Below are 13,394 nucleotides of genomic sequence, written 5' to 3'. Positions count from 1 at the left end.
GCATCCTACAGAAAGTTCCAGCTAATATGACCCATCATCTACAGCCCCTGGACATATCTATCAATGGACTGGCTAAGAAATTCATGCGCAATAAGTACGAAGATTGGTACGCGAAAAACATAGTGTGTCAGCTCAATGGAGGAGTTTCGTCAGACAATGTGAAAATTGATACCCGCTTGACAGTGATCCGTGAAGTACACGCTCGTTGGATCAACGAACCTTTTTGTATATTTAAAAGGGAGGCCAGATGACATAGGGAAAGGCTTTGAGAAGTCGGGTATAACTGATGCTTGTAGATCAGACTTTACGGTTGATGATAATCCATTTGCAGATCTTGTTTAAATCTCTAGCTATCCGTACCTCTAGCCATTTTTTATTAGTAGCTGTTAGCTATTCCAGTTATTTCTATTCATTTAAAATATAAGCCTTTTTACTTGGTCAAGCCATGAATGACAGATTAGAAAACTAAAATTTCAAATATTATTTCACTTGGATATGAAGAAAAAGCCATCTTTCTATAGATTTCAGGGCCACAGGCCAAATGCCAAAAGTTTGGTTAGCAAAAAATTTAGCAGACGGAAAAGATTTATGCAATTAATTTGGTCTGCAAAAAATTTGGGCGAGAGGCCCGCTCAAATTTTTTGTCGCCCAAATTTTTGGGAATTAAGGTATGTGTTAACTGTTACCTAGTATGTAGAATATGTGAACTATGTGTGTTAGGTAGTATGTAGAATATGTGAACAATACTTAATTAAAATCTAAAATCACATCAGTCATTACATGTCCTCAATAAATTCAATACGGATCTTAGTTAGTTAGTTTAGTCGCACTTAAACTTCTGTTCAATATTCTGTTTAAGATTTGATCTATTTATTTTATACATTTATGATTATGTAATAAAGTTATTATATTCGTAAACATTGACTGGCTAATAAACCAGTCCCCAAACAAGTTTCTTTTGTGAGTGAGGGACTGAGGGTGTTTCAACAAAATGAGGATTCTTGTACACTACGGGTTCGGGCTCCAGTGTTAACGCCGGGTTGATCTTCAGAGATGATCTTCTGCACACTCCATATAGAACAGCTCCGGCTCCAAGACTAAATACCAGCCCCGTCATTATGCAGAATATGAGCAGCGATTTGCTGAACCCTGATCAATTTCTATGTGAGTTATGTTATCCACATAATTTCATAAATTAAGATAATGTGACTTTTTAACCGTCTGATGGTTTTATCTGTTGAACTTGAATTGAATAGTAGATTATTTCGGTATAGTTTAATTCCATGTCATTCTCAATAATGGTCCCATCACAACGCACTGTAAGTGTACGCGCCAAATAAACGATCTTGTTGCGCTGCCAGAGATAACCCAGCTAAGATTAGAAAATTATCATAATTACCATACTAATATTAGAAAAAATAACTGAATAACCAAGTTAAAATTAGGAAATATCAGAATATATCGATATCCACCATGTGCACGCGTTATGTATTAAAACAAAGTTGAAGTAACAGAAATAAGGTACGAACTTGGCAAAGAATCTGGGGCCTCATTCTGTATCAAGCACAGAGGTCCAGAGTATCCGGGAATGCAGATATCACAGAGCTGACCAGTCCAGTGTCCCACACAGTGCAACATTCCTTCCTTGTCACACTCCGCTCTTCCTGGCTCTCTTTTGCACGTGCAGTTCGGTCCAGAATACATTTCCTTACATCTGCGGTGGAAATGTATTTTAAGATTCAGTCAGATGGTCGAATTAAAGCTAAGATAAATTTAAAATGTCTGAACGAGACCTTGTATTCAGGAATCTTCAGAAAAAGGTGATGTTGTTTTTACCTATCACAGTTAAGACCGTTCCAGTTAGAAGTACAAGTTTTGTCGCCCTGATCTGTACATTTGTATCTCTCTGTGTCTGTACACTCTACTGAACAATCTTCTTCAAACCAACCTTCCTTACAATCCGTACAGTTTGTTCCTGGGGACAGGGGAATGGAGGTCGTGCAGTTAACTAAAGTCTACCGTTGGATCATGATTTTAAATATAATTCTCTCTAAACAATGAAGCTAGCACGTCATTGCTGTATGAAAAAGTGAAGAAGAAATTGAAATCAACGATTATTGGAAAGCGTACCAGTTCTCTTTCCGTTGCAGATGTGACTTCCATGGTCATCACAGGTCCACAATGTACTGTTGAGATCACAATAAAGATCACATCCACTCCCATACCACCCTGTCTCACAAAGAGAACAGTTCTGCCCTGTAAAGTGTCCCAAACATTCCTTCTCCCCAGTATCACTACAGTCCCAAGCTGAGCTGGCTTGACAGAATGTGTCACAGTTAGCACCGTAATAGTTTTGTGAACAGGTATCACATTCTGAACCTATCCAGTGAGTTTCACAAACTTTCTCTCCGGTTGTTGAGTTGCAAGTGTATTGATTGGGAACTGCCGTGCAATTTACGGAACAGTTCACACCAAACTGCCCTGAAATTTTGTATTCAGAAGTCGGATTTTAATAAATTTTATCACAATGAAAAATTCCTTTAGCCGCAAATATGTTGATGAGATGCAAATCAGTCATATCTCTGACAAATAGTCATCAATGATCAATGCTTTTGCGTATGAAAACAAGGCTTAAACTCGAACTAGCCACTAGCAAAGGATAATTAGATTGATGAAAGAAATGTATGTCTATTAAATGTATGTCTATTAAATGTATGTCTATTAAATGTATGTCTATTAAATGTTTGTCTATTTTTTAGTTTTTGTTACGTGTTGATAATCTAGCTCTCTTATCTCTATTTTATCGCTACATTATAACTGCCATTGTGCGGGTACTGTGTTTTTACTTTATACAAGTACAAGTACACGATGGATGATGATGAAATGGATATTCTTCAAAGATTGTCAAATTACTCTTCCTACATTACCGATAACCATCAGGTCTATAACTCTTGGGTCACTGAACTCTCGGAAGCTATGAGCTGTGACCATGAAAATGAGTTTTCAGCTGAAACGTTCAAAAAGCCAGTGAAGGCAGTTTTAGTCAAACATTTGTATAATGCGTATCGGACTACCAGTGATCATGTAGAGACGTTTCTGGAAATCAAGAAAGATATGGAGGAGTTGAAGAGCGATCTTATCCGATCGCAAAGTACTGTTATCAAGCTGCAGGATGAACTTCTGGAAAGCAAATCGAAGCAATTGGAATCCGTGCACTCCACCGTCAAGACCACCGTCCAGGACACTGTTCAAGCTGGGATAATCACATTCAGTCAAGCTGTTTCGAAAGCCGCACCTGTACTCACAGAAGAGAGCTTGAAAAAGGTTGTACAGAATGTTATATCAGAAGAGGATCGAACTAAGAATGTGTTAATATTTGGTTTCGAGGAGACTAGTGAAGAGAATCTGAATCATGAAGTTGGCGAGATGTTTCAGCAGATTGAAGAAAAGCCACACTTCGAAGCTGTCCGGGTTGGGAAGAAGTCAGCTGAAAAGATTAGACCAGTTAAAGTTTCTTTTGAAAATTCAAGTACAGTCCATCAGATATTAGTGAAAGCCAAAGAACTGAGACTGATTTCACGTCATAAAACTGTTTTCATTTCTCCGGACCGATCACCTGAGGAACGAACTATCCATCAGCAGTTGGTCTTAGAGATGAAACAGATTGCCAAAGAAGACACAGATAAACATTATTATATCAGAAGTGGTAAAATTTGTTGTAAGGACAAGATAGTGGAGTGAACGATTTATAATAATGTTTAATGATATACATCCTTAAGTTGTTTTTTTACCGTTGCTATGCTAACTTTTAATGTCAATAAGTAATTTAGTTTTGGATTTTTTTATATCATACTCATTAACTGAATATCTTAGTTTGGGGTATATTCATAGGCCAGCCGCTTTGACATCGGCAATCTTTATTTTTATTTGGATTGTTGATATAAGCGGGATAAAAATGCTTTATTTCATTTCATTTCATTTCAAATGTATGTCTATTAAAGCCAACCTGACGGGCAGGGAGTTTGAACACCACATTTATCTCCGGTCCATCTTCCCAAACAGACCCTGGTCCCGTTTTGAGAGCAGTTGTAGTGAGATGTAGGAACACAGTGGACATTGCAACTCGAGTTGTAGTAGTTCGGTTTACAAATGTGGTCACCTGGATATAGCGGGATTCAACGCGAACATTGTTCCGGGTTTTTAGAATGAGTCACTAAATTGAAAAGGAGAGAATTGAAAATGTGGTATTTTAAAACGTGCTCTCACCGTAACTATCACAAGTAAAATTGTTGATAGGTTGACAGAACTTAGTACAGTTAGTGTTGTAGTAGTTATTTATGCACCCACAACAACCAATGCCACCATGGTTACCATCACAATAAACCTGAAAATAGGGCGCTTGTCATGTCTGCGCTATAAACTTCTTTGCCGGTATAAATTTTCTATGAATCCATTTAAAAATTCCACTATAATATATAGCAAAATTTTTTCTTTCTTATAATTTTACCTTGTATGATATTTTGAATAGCCCCGATCCCTCAGGAGTTGAGTGTTTTACAAAGTGTTCAACATTGCTTGATTTGCCTTTTATGTCAAGGTTCATCGTGAAGTCAGAAATTGTATCATCGAATAAATAATCATTATCAACCACATTGACTTTCATTTTTATATCCTCCTGTAAATGTAAAGGATCAAGTTGTACCGTTTATCGTGACGTCTGTGCTTTTAAAGTTTTAGTTAACCAATCCTACTAAGTCGTCATTCAATTTCCTTTAGAGTTCATAAATCATTAAATATTATGACGCACTTGAATTCCATTTCAAACTGACACATACTGTTTTGCTGACGTTTTGACTCACCACAGAATTAAGATTTATCGTTATTGGATTAAAAACTCCAGACTTTAAGGCGTCGTTTCCTGTTTTGAAGTTTATGTTGTTGCCAGCGTCAGCCGAAAAATCCGTCGTTACAACCGTTTTGTATGTACTATGAACGGAGTGATGACGTGTTTTAACCTAATAATGACTAGAATGCTTCCTACATATACATTATACAAGCTGATTACAAAAATAAAGTTTCAATCATTTTAAAACTAAACAGTCCTACAATGTTTCCGGCTAAAAGATGGTTTAACATTTTTGTGGAATTAATCTTCTTTTAAATAGATGCAAGTAGCTTACAGTCTTGATGAGACTCCTTCGAAAACCATAATGAACTTAAAATCACACCCAACTCCCGATATTCCTGCCGAGCAGATTGTGGTATCATTGTGGTACATTTTCAGAGTCACATCTACCGCAGCTGCCTCCGCACATTTGTCCTGAACAATGCCTGTACAGTGGATATGGTCTGTAAATGTTCCATGTATATCATGAGCTAGTGATATAATTATAAGCTTATAAGTAGAACCGTGCAAATGAGCGCGACTTGCAAATGAGTGCGACTTACAATATAACGAGTTTTGGGTTTAGCATCTGCAACCGAGGTAACAATATTACCGAGATCCCGCACATGTATTGAGGGGATGATGTTCTCTCCTGTTCCAATGATGTTCAGAGCCTCTGTGTCACCGTGCCAAGCCACCTTGGGTTAGGAGAGTTGAATCCTGTTTTGTTAACAGAAATATTTCATGAGTAATTGTAGGCATTTCATCATATTTAAAATGATTGATGTATATGGAGACAAGTTCTCTCTGACAGCCAAGATATCAGCAATTTTAAGCTTGGTTAAATCTAATTGCACACGCCACACAGTGCAATAAAACGATCGATTTGAATGTAAAATGGTAAAGTAAACTGTGAATTTAATTTGTACCAACCAATATGATAAGTATAAGAAGGGCTGTGATTATGGGCACTTTCAAAAACATATGTCACGAAAAAAAAGTAAAAATGTCTTTGTTGCGATAACCTTTTGACGCAAATATAATTATAGACACACTACTTGTCTATCGCTCAGTGTAGTGCTCAGCAAACTATAGCCAAAAGGATCCCTTAAGATTAAAAAGACGAAAAACGAAAAAGAAGTGAGCTCGTCCCTCTCGTTCGTCATAATATATACTTTCAAAAACTGCAACGCCATACTGCGTGATACTGATGCTCGCCCCACGTGACACGCAGTCTCGCCAATGGGAAATCAACTAGCAGTCACCCTGTGGCCGCGAGGACCAATCACAGACCTGGCTGTAAGTCCTATGTGCAAACTCAAAAGAGCGGACGGCTCATTCATGCCAGTAGAGCTGCCATCCAAATTCTCGAATAAGAACAAATGAGAGCATTGGATATTCTACACCCGAAAATCAAAATCAAATCATATACCTAAATTCTACGTCCCTCAAACGTTATTGAAAAACTAAGATATCCTAATGTAAAGATATTTCAAAATACCATATTACAACATCTCTACCCAAAAGTTTTTTCGAATATTTTAAAACAATAAAATAATCGCCCTTTTCAAAATTTAAATTCTAATGCTCCCACGCATCAAAAGTTCAAAATTTAAATACTTAAATATGAGTCAAGCTTCAAATTACAATACACAACCCTAAACCTGTGCATTAATTTAAATCCTCAAAATCATAAAATTTAATCTAAAATTGCCTTTCACAAATCTTCCAAAACCTTCCTTTTGCACCAAATTGTAGAGTCTTTGGCATGTTGAGTCTTCGTCATTTGATAGAGATGTATCTGAATCAGTGGATATCTAATAAGTCTTTGGCAAGCAAACAAAGAAGTCAAACTAAATTCGAAAGTTTCTAAGTTTCCGTCACTAAAGCAGCCCTGAACGATTTGTGCCGAGAGACTTCAATCTTATCTATCACTATCAGTGTGTTCTGATACGTCCGATTAGAGCCTGTAATAAGACTGTCCTCCAGCTCGCCATTTTTGAGATTCAAGCAAATCAAGGATGTTCAAAGGAGTTAGGATGTTCAGCTCGACAAAATACCGGTGGAAATTATTTCGTAGGCCATAAAATTACTCCTCCAGATCCAGTCCTTAAGTTTGACATAACTCAAGTACTTGATCCTGATAATCAAGTACTGAACTCCAAAATAATTTTGTCGTGGAAGCTTAATAACTGAATACTCTGTGAGTCACCTTGTTTACATTACTTTACTTAGTTCTCAATAATTAATAAGTTAATACTGCTGCACCACACCACGGTGTACTATCTGGTTGACTACAGTTGACTACATATCGTTAAACAAATTTGTTGTACCGGACAGCATTTACTGGGCGGCGCTCTGCAGCCTGTCATTCCGCCGAATCTCTATTCGGCGGATGTTCATGAACATAATAGCCTGGGGTCCCCAGGTAAGACAGCATAAACAGTACACGAGTTTAATTTATCTTAACGAATATTGTAGGCTTGCTAATTATGTTTACTAGGTTTTAGAATTTAGAGGACTTTTCCCAAAACCGAAACCAGCATTACGTGAGTGACATACTTCACAAGATAAGAAAATTGAAAAAATCACGCGACTGTATAATACCAAGGCGGTAGACATCAAGGCATTTTGATAAAAACATATTCATTTTGTTAAAACATATGCATGTTTTAAAACAATTTGGTCGCTGATTACGTATCAAAATTTTCTTTTTTACCCTTAAATTAAGGGTAAAAAAGAAAATTTTGATACGTAATCAGCGACCAAATTGTTTTAAAACATGCATATGTTTTAACAAAATTAATTAGAATAATGTTTTAATCAAGAACAATATTTTAAGAACAATATTTTAATTCAAATTCCATTAAATTTCACTATTATGATACTGATAGTGATACAATTTAGAAATTGATCGAATATCTGATTTCGGCTCATCATGATATCATGACCAGGGTAGCATGAAACGTAGAAAAAAGTGTTTTCTAGGGAAGATTACATAATAATGATGTCAGGAGGGGGGTTGGGTTTTGATTACGGTTGATTACGGAGGGGGGGGGGGGAGAGGGGTAAAAATTGCTAGAATATTGATAACGTAATATCAATAAATATGTGAACGACCCCTAATGCATAATGCATAATGATCACTAATGTCTAATGGCAATGCGTAATGACTAATAAACGTAAAATTATAAGCGTATTGATTAAGAATACCCTCTGAACGACCAATTATATCAGTCTTACTTGTTACTTTAGCTGAAAATTAAGAGAATGTTATTGACGGACGCAGTCGGCAGTACTATTACTAATACTGCATACTGTAAGTATTATAGTACCTTACCTGCACTGTAATGGTAGTTGCGATCTGTAAATATAATTACTCCACCTTAATTGCAACCATGTAGATTGACTACAAGTGGTTGCACGAATCAGTAATCACGGTCGAAGATGAAATGAAACATAAAAGGCGACTATCATGTATCCAGTCATGTCAACCATCATGTATTATATTATTGAATAGCACGCTAGTCGTCGCGTTCCACTCATACGCGCATTGCGGCGCGGCGTAGTGCCGCGCGAAAATACAATGTCGATACCACGCTTTACACATGTAAATATTTTGACGTCTTCCGACTTGGTAATGTAAATAAGCATGGATCTCGCAGAAGGACTTTCGACAAATCTGTTCCAAATAAAAAGTTCGACAATCGAGTGTTTTAGTGAATAACTTAGGGGTCGTTCACATATTACGTAATCAGCCGAGGGGGAGGGGGGTTTCCAAATGCTTACGGTTGATTACGAGGGGGGGGGGGGGGGGGGGGGGGTTTCGGTCGTTGATTACGTAATCAAAATTTTCTTTTTTACCCTCTAGAATAATAACAATTTGCCAATCTTTTAATTCAAATTCCACTCAATTTCACTCTGAGTCTGATATAGATAGTGATAAAATTTAGAAATTGATCGAATATCCGGCTATAATAGTAAGTAGTTTAGAAGGTGCTTGGCCGGATATCATAACAATGATTTCGGCTCATCATGATAGCATGATCAGGGTAGCATGAAACGTAGAGAAAAGCGTTTTCTAGGAAAAAAGTCAAAGGGGGGGGGGGGGGTCAGGCCATGATTACGTAATATTGCTGTCAGAGGGGGGGGGGGGGGGTTTGGTCTTGATTACGGTTGATTACGGAAGGGGGGAGGGGGGTAAAAATTGCTAAAATATTGATTACGTAATATGTGAACGACCCCTTAGAACATATTTTTGATTTTCTCAAGATCTGACTGATAAATTTTCTTTCAAATTTCCAGATAAAGATAGTTTATATATATGTAATATATAATTACTATTTTAAATGTATGCTTGTGTATGCTGATGCACTGTGCACACTAGATTCGGTCGTTTTAATTGTAGCTCCTTTGTACGCACACAGCTGAACTTTTTAAGGAATGCCTAAGAACGACTCACTTTATAGTGTAACATTTTACACAAGGAAGAATTGTCTGTTCAACATTTTAAATTTCTCTGAATTGATGATGAGCGTCAAAAATGTCTAAAATCAAGTCGATTCTCGAAGTTAAGAACTGTCCTTACGTCAACCAACGTTTATATCACGCATTTCCAGGATTCAGCAAAGTTTAAAATTGGAAATTTTTTCAGTTAGAAAGGTCTTCATCTTGCAAAGTTTTAACTCATACGTTTACAGCAGTTGACTGTTGATGCTTACACTCCAATCATTGACTGTTGAAATCATTTAACAAAATATTTATTGTGGTATTCGGTTCTTAGTGGTAATATTCTAGTATAAACGTACAAGAAAGCGTCTATATTCATTCTATGCACTAAAATTTTATAATGTTATAGCCTATACGATTTCTCATTGTAATTTCTTCGCATCAGCCAGAGAGTAGAGACACGAATTACCGCATCATCAAATATATCGGTTGCTACTTACTAATGCCTAATTAGCATGTCATTTTTTAAATGTTCGTACATTCCATACACTCATGTCACTCACTCGCAAGAGAGAGAGAGAGAGAGACACTCACTCGCAATATCCTGTAACATGTTTCTCTACTTCTCAGAACCGATCCTAGCACAAATGCTTCTACCGACAGTTCAGGGGAGGGAGTGACAGGAATATCATTTAGGGACTATGTGTGCAGAGCAAGATGACAAATCTTGCAACATTTGTACAGTTTCTTATTTAAATGGGTTGTCTGATGATCTTTCTTCCCTACCAAGATTATATATTTATAAATTAATCCTTAAAGGCATCATGTAGCCTCCAGGCTCGACAAACCCCGACAAACCCCGACACACCCCGACAAACCCCGACAAACCCCGACAAACCCCGACATATCCTGACAAACCCTGACAAACCCCGACAGACCCCGACAAACCCCGACATATTCCGACAAACCCCGACAGACCCCGACATATCCCGACGTGTCGAGATATGTCAGGGTATGTCGGATTATGTCAGTTTGCCCAATAATTTCGGTATCAAATTGACGAAAATAATACTCTGGAGCTCTCATAACGAGGTAATTTAAGTGGGTATAAATATGTCGTCAGTCCTTCCTTCCTTCCGTTAGTTACCATGACAACTAGCGCGCAGTGCAGCGCGCGAGTATTGCTTGCGGATATTTAATGTATATATATAGCTAGCATGTCAATGAATGCGCGGCGCGAGTGTATTTTAATGTATGCTATGTTATGTACAGTATTAGGTAATAAGCCCAATTTGTACATGGCATGCGTAGTATAATGTACTCTGTGTATATTATTATTATGAAGTGAGCTGATTAGAGCTTATATTTATAGTTATAGTGAATGGAAATCTAGCGTCTGCCAAAACGAAACAACGGGCGCAATTCTTGTTAAAACTGTGCACTCAGTATAATAATAATCTAATACGCACTATAAAGCTATGAGCACGAGAGAAGAGTACGATACCGGACGGGACTGCAAGAGTGTGAGAAAGCAAGAGCGCAGCGCAAGAGACCAAAAGAGCAAGAGTGGGAGACAGTAAGAGCCACAGGATGAAAAGAAAGGAGTGTTGCGTCAGGCTTTGCTACGCCGCATCGGTTCACTTCCTTACCAATACTTGCCTAAATCCAATTCAATGAAACAAGCGATGCTGAATAAAAACAATAAAATTTGTATCATGTATTTTTAAAAACATACATACATACGTATAAAAGTTGTTGAAAGTTTCAAAAGTATTACTAATACTAAGTAACTTTTAAAATGTACTTTACAAGGCATTATACAACTTAGAAGTACACGTATCCCAAAGGCCAAAATAACATGCAATTTGTAAAATTTAAACAAATATTCTTAATTATCATTGATAATTTTCTACATGTGTCGAACTCTAAAAACTACAACCCAATGTAAGAAGATTTAACGTGTAGCCTTTTGTTATTGTTAAAATAAAAAAAACAATGTAATATCTATTATATAGCATCACAATTATAATGATATCAAAATATAAATAAATAAATAAATAAATAAATAAATAAATATATATAATATATATATAATAAAATATATATATAATAAAATATATAATATGATAATAAAAATATATAATATTTATAATAATAAAATATATAATATGATAATTGGTAATGTACTGGCCAGTATATTAACATAGATCCGCTCATTACGTACTCAATGTTTTTCATTCTCTCCTTGCGACTTATCATCGCCCTCCTTATCCATCTCTTTTTCAGTTTCACCTTCAATCTCCTTCTGAATAGCGTCTCCCTCAAGCTCCTTCTTCTTCCTACGCCTCTCCCTCTGCTTCTCCCTATCCTCCGCTGTCTCGTCCATGATCAGCATCTGCATTTCGTCACTATAATGACCGCTTTCTCTCCAGTCCACAGGCCACCCAAGCTCAAGAGCCCTCTCATCGTCATAGACTATGAGCTGCTCAGCATCTTCTATCCTGGTCTTTACTGCTTTCTTCTCAGCCTCTTTCACCCTCCTATCCCATTCATCCTCTCTCGCCTTCTTCTCTTCTTCTGTCTCTTCCTTTCTCCCACACTTATTACAATTCTTCCTGTAGGAGAAGTTGGGATAGGCACAAGACTTGCACCTCCACTCGTCTCCATATACTTGGATTGAGGTCCCCTCAGACTTTGGGGCACCACAACTTGAACATGTGCTTCTGAGGTGGCCTTTGTTCTCAAAGCGGCAACGTCCACACTCCCAATGTGTGCATCTTTCACGATATTTGGGCATTGCTGGGACAAGGTTGTGTTAGGCTAGTTAGTATTCAAATTACTTAACTTCAATAATCTATACTAACATATGAGTAAAAGCTTTAAAAATGAAAACATTTTAACAACACGGCGCAGCAGGTTGACATTTGACATCGCGACACTTTGTACAGGGTGACATCAGATTCATTCCCACAATCATGTATTTCCGTGGGGACAGGCAGACCTTGTTCATCTTTTAAGTTGAACTCTACAGTGAACTCATCACTCTCCTTTAGCTTGTAGATTTTTCTGATTTTAGTGCAAAACTCTCCTAAATGAGCCTTGCTTATACGGAAGGGAGAGGCCAGGCTGTCTTCAGTCTTAATTCTGTAAACCTTCTGATCAGGCTGCTCATCTAGTGATTTGAAGGTATTGCCTGTGTGAGCGTCACTGAAGTCAATACTGTTAGACACGACAGACACAACATGCTCTGACCCTGATGCAGATTCCTTTGATTCTAGCGCTGCTATCATGTCTGAATTATTTTGTTAGTAGAAAAATAATTTATATAATTAGAGGAGTTTAAAAGCTAACAACGCACTGGACATAAAACGATCGAATCTCCCGAAGTGAACATTCACTAAGCACCGTCTAAAGTACAATGAATCAATGTCCAAAAAAGATCAATTCGAGAGAAATCTTAGTTCCCAAAACAAGAACTTGATGTTTTTAGAAATAAAATAACAATATTTCAGCATCAAAGTATCAAACAGTTCCCAGGTAATTTGACACTACTACATAATTCAATGTACTAAATAATTCAATATTTTAAAAACAACTTTAAAAACTTTATCAACTACTGCCTGACGTGACTCGTGTGCCACATTGTACCAACTCTTGCTCTTCGTCCACGCTTTTTCGTCTACTTGGCGTAGGGCGCGCGCGCGGTCAGATTTTATGTAATCACGCGCGTACTTATTGCGCGATGTAGTGATACGTGCACATGGTCTTGTGGCTTCAAATGACACCTGTAATCCATGTGCGGGGCAGGAGGGTCAAGCACTCTTTTTCTGAAATGAGCCTCCTGATCCATGTGTGGGGCAGGAGGGTCAAGCACTGTTTTTTTCAGGTTGACCCTCCTGCGCCATTATACTGCCATTGATCAATCTTCTTTAGGCAACTTCCAATCACTTTTCATCCATTATTAACGAATCCCGATAAACCCTGACAAACCCTGACAAGCCCCGACAAACCCTGACAAACCCTGACAAACCCCGACAAACCCCGACACACCCCGACACAC

At 37.6% G+C, this 13,394-nt stretch overlaps 3 protein-coding genes across 3 annotated transcripts in view; all 3 read left to right on the top strand.

Annotated features, from left to right (window-relative positions):
* Window positions 1–13,394, top strand: part of LOC134817457 (leukocyte elastase inhibitor-like) — a 99,529-nt gene that overhangs the window by 746 nt on the left and 85,389 nt on the right. The window lies entirely within an intron of this gene.
* The window catches only part of LOC134817536 (ubiquinone biosynthesis protein COQ9, mitochondrial-like), a 91,937-nt gene that overhangs the window by 740 nt on the left and 77,803 nt on the right, over window positions 1–13,394 (top strand). The window lies entirely within an intron of this gene.
* LOC134817435 (serine/threonine-protein kinase 3-like) overlaps window positions 1–13,394 on the top strand; it is a 38,917-nt gene that overhangs the window by 732 nt on the left and 24,791 nt on the right. The window lies entirely within an intron of this gene.

Source organism: Bolinopsis microptera, chromosome 1 (genome assembly GCF_026151205.1).
Source record: "Bolinopsis microptera isolate Bmic1 chromosome 1, MBARI_Bmic_1.0, whole genome shotgun sequence".
In the NCBI taxonomy this organism is placed as follows: Eukaryota; Metazoa; Ctenophora; class Tentaculata; order Lobata; family Bolinopsidae; genus Bolinopsis; species Bolinopsis microptera.
The sequence above is the reverse complement of the archived record's forward strand: the minus strand, read 5'-3'. Positions and strand labels throughout refer to the sequence as shown.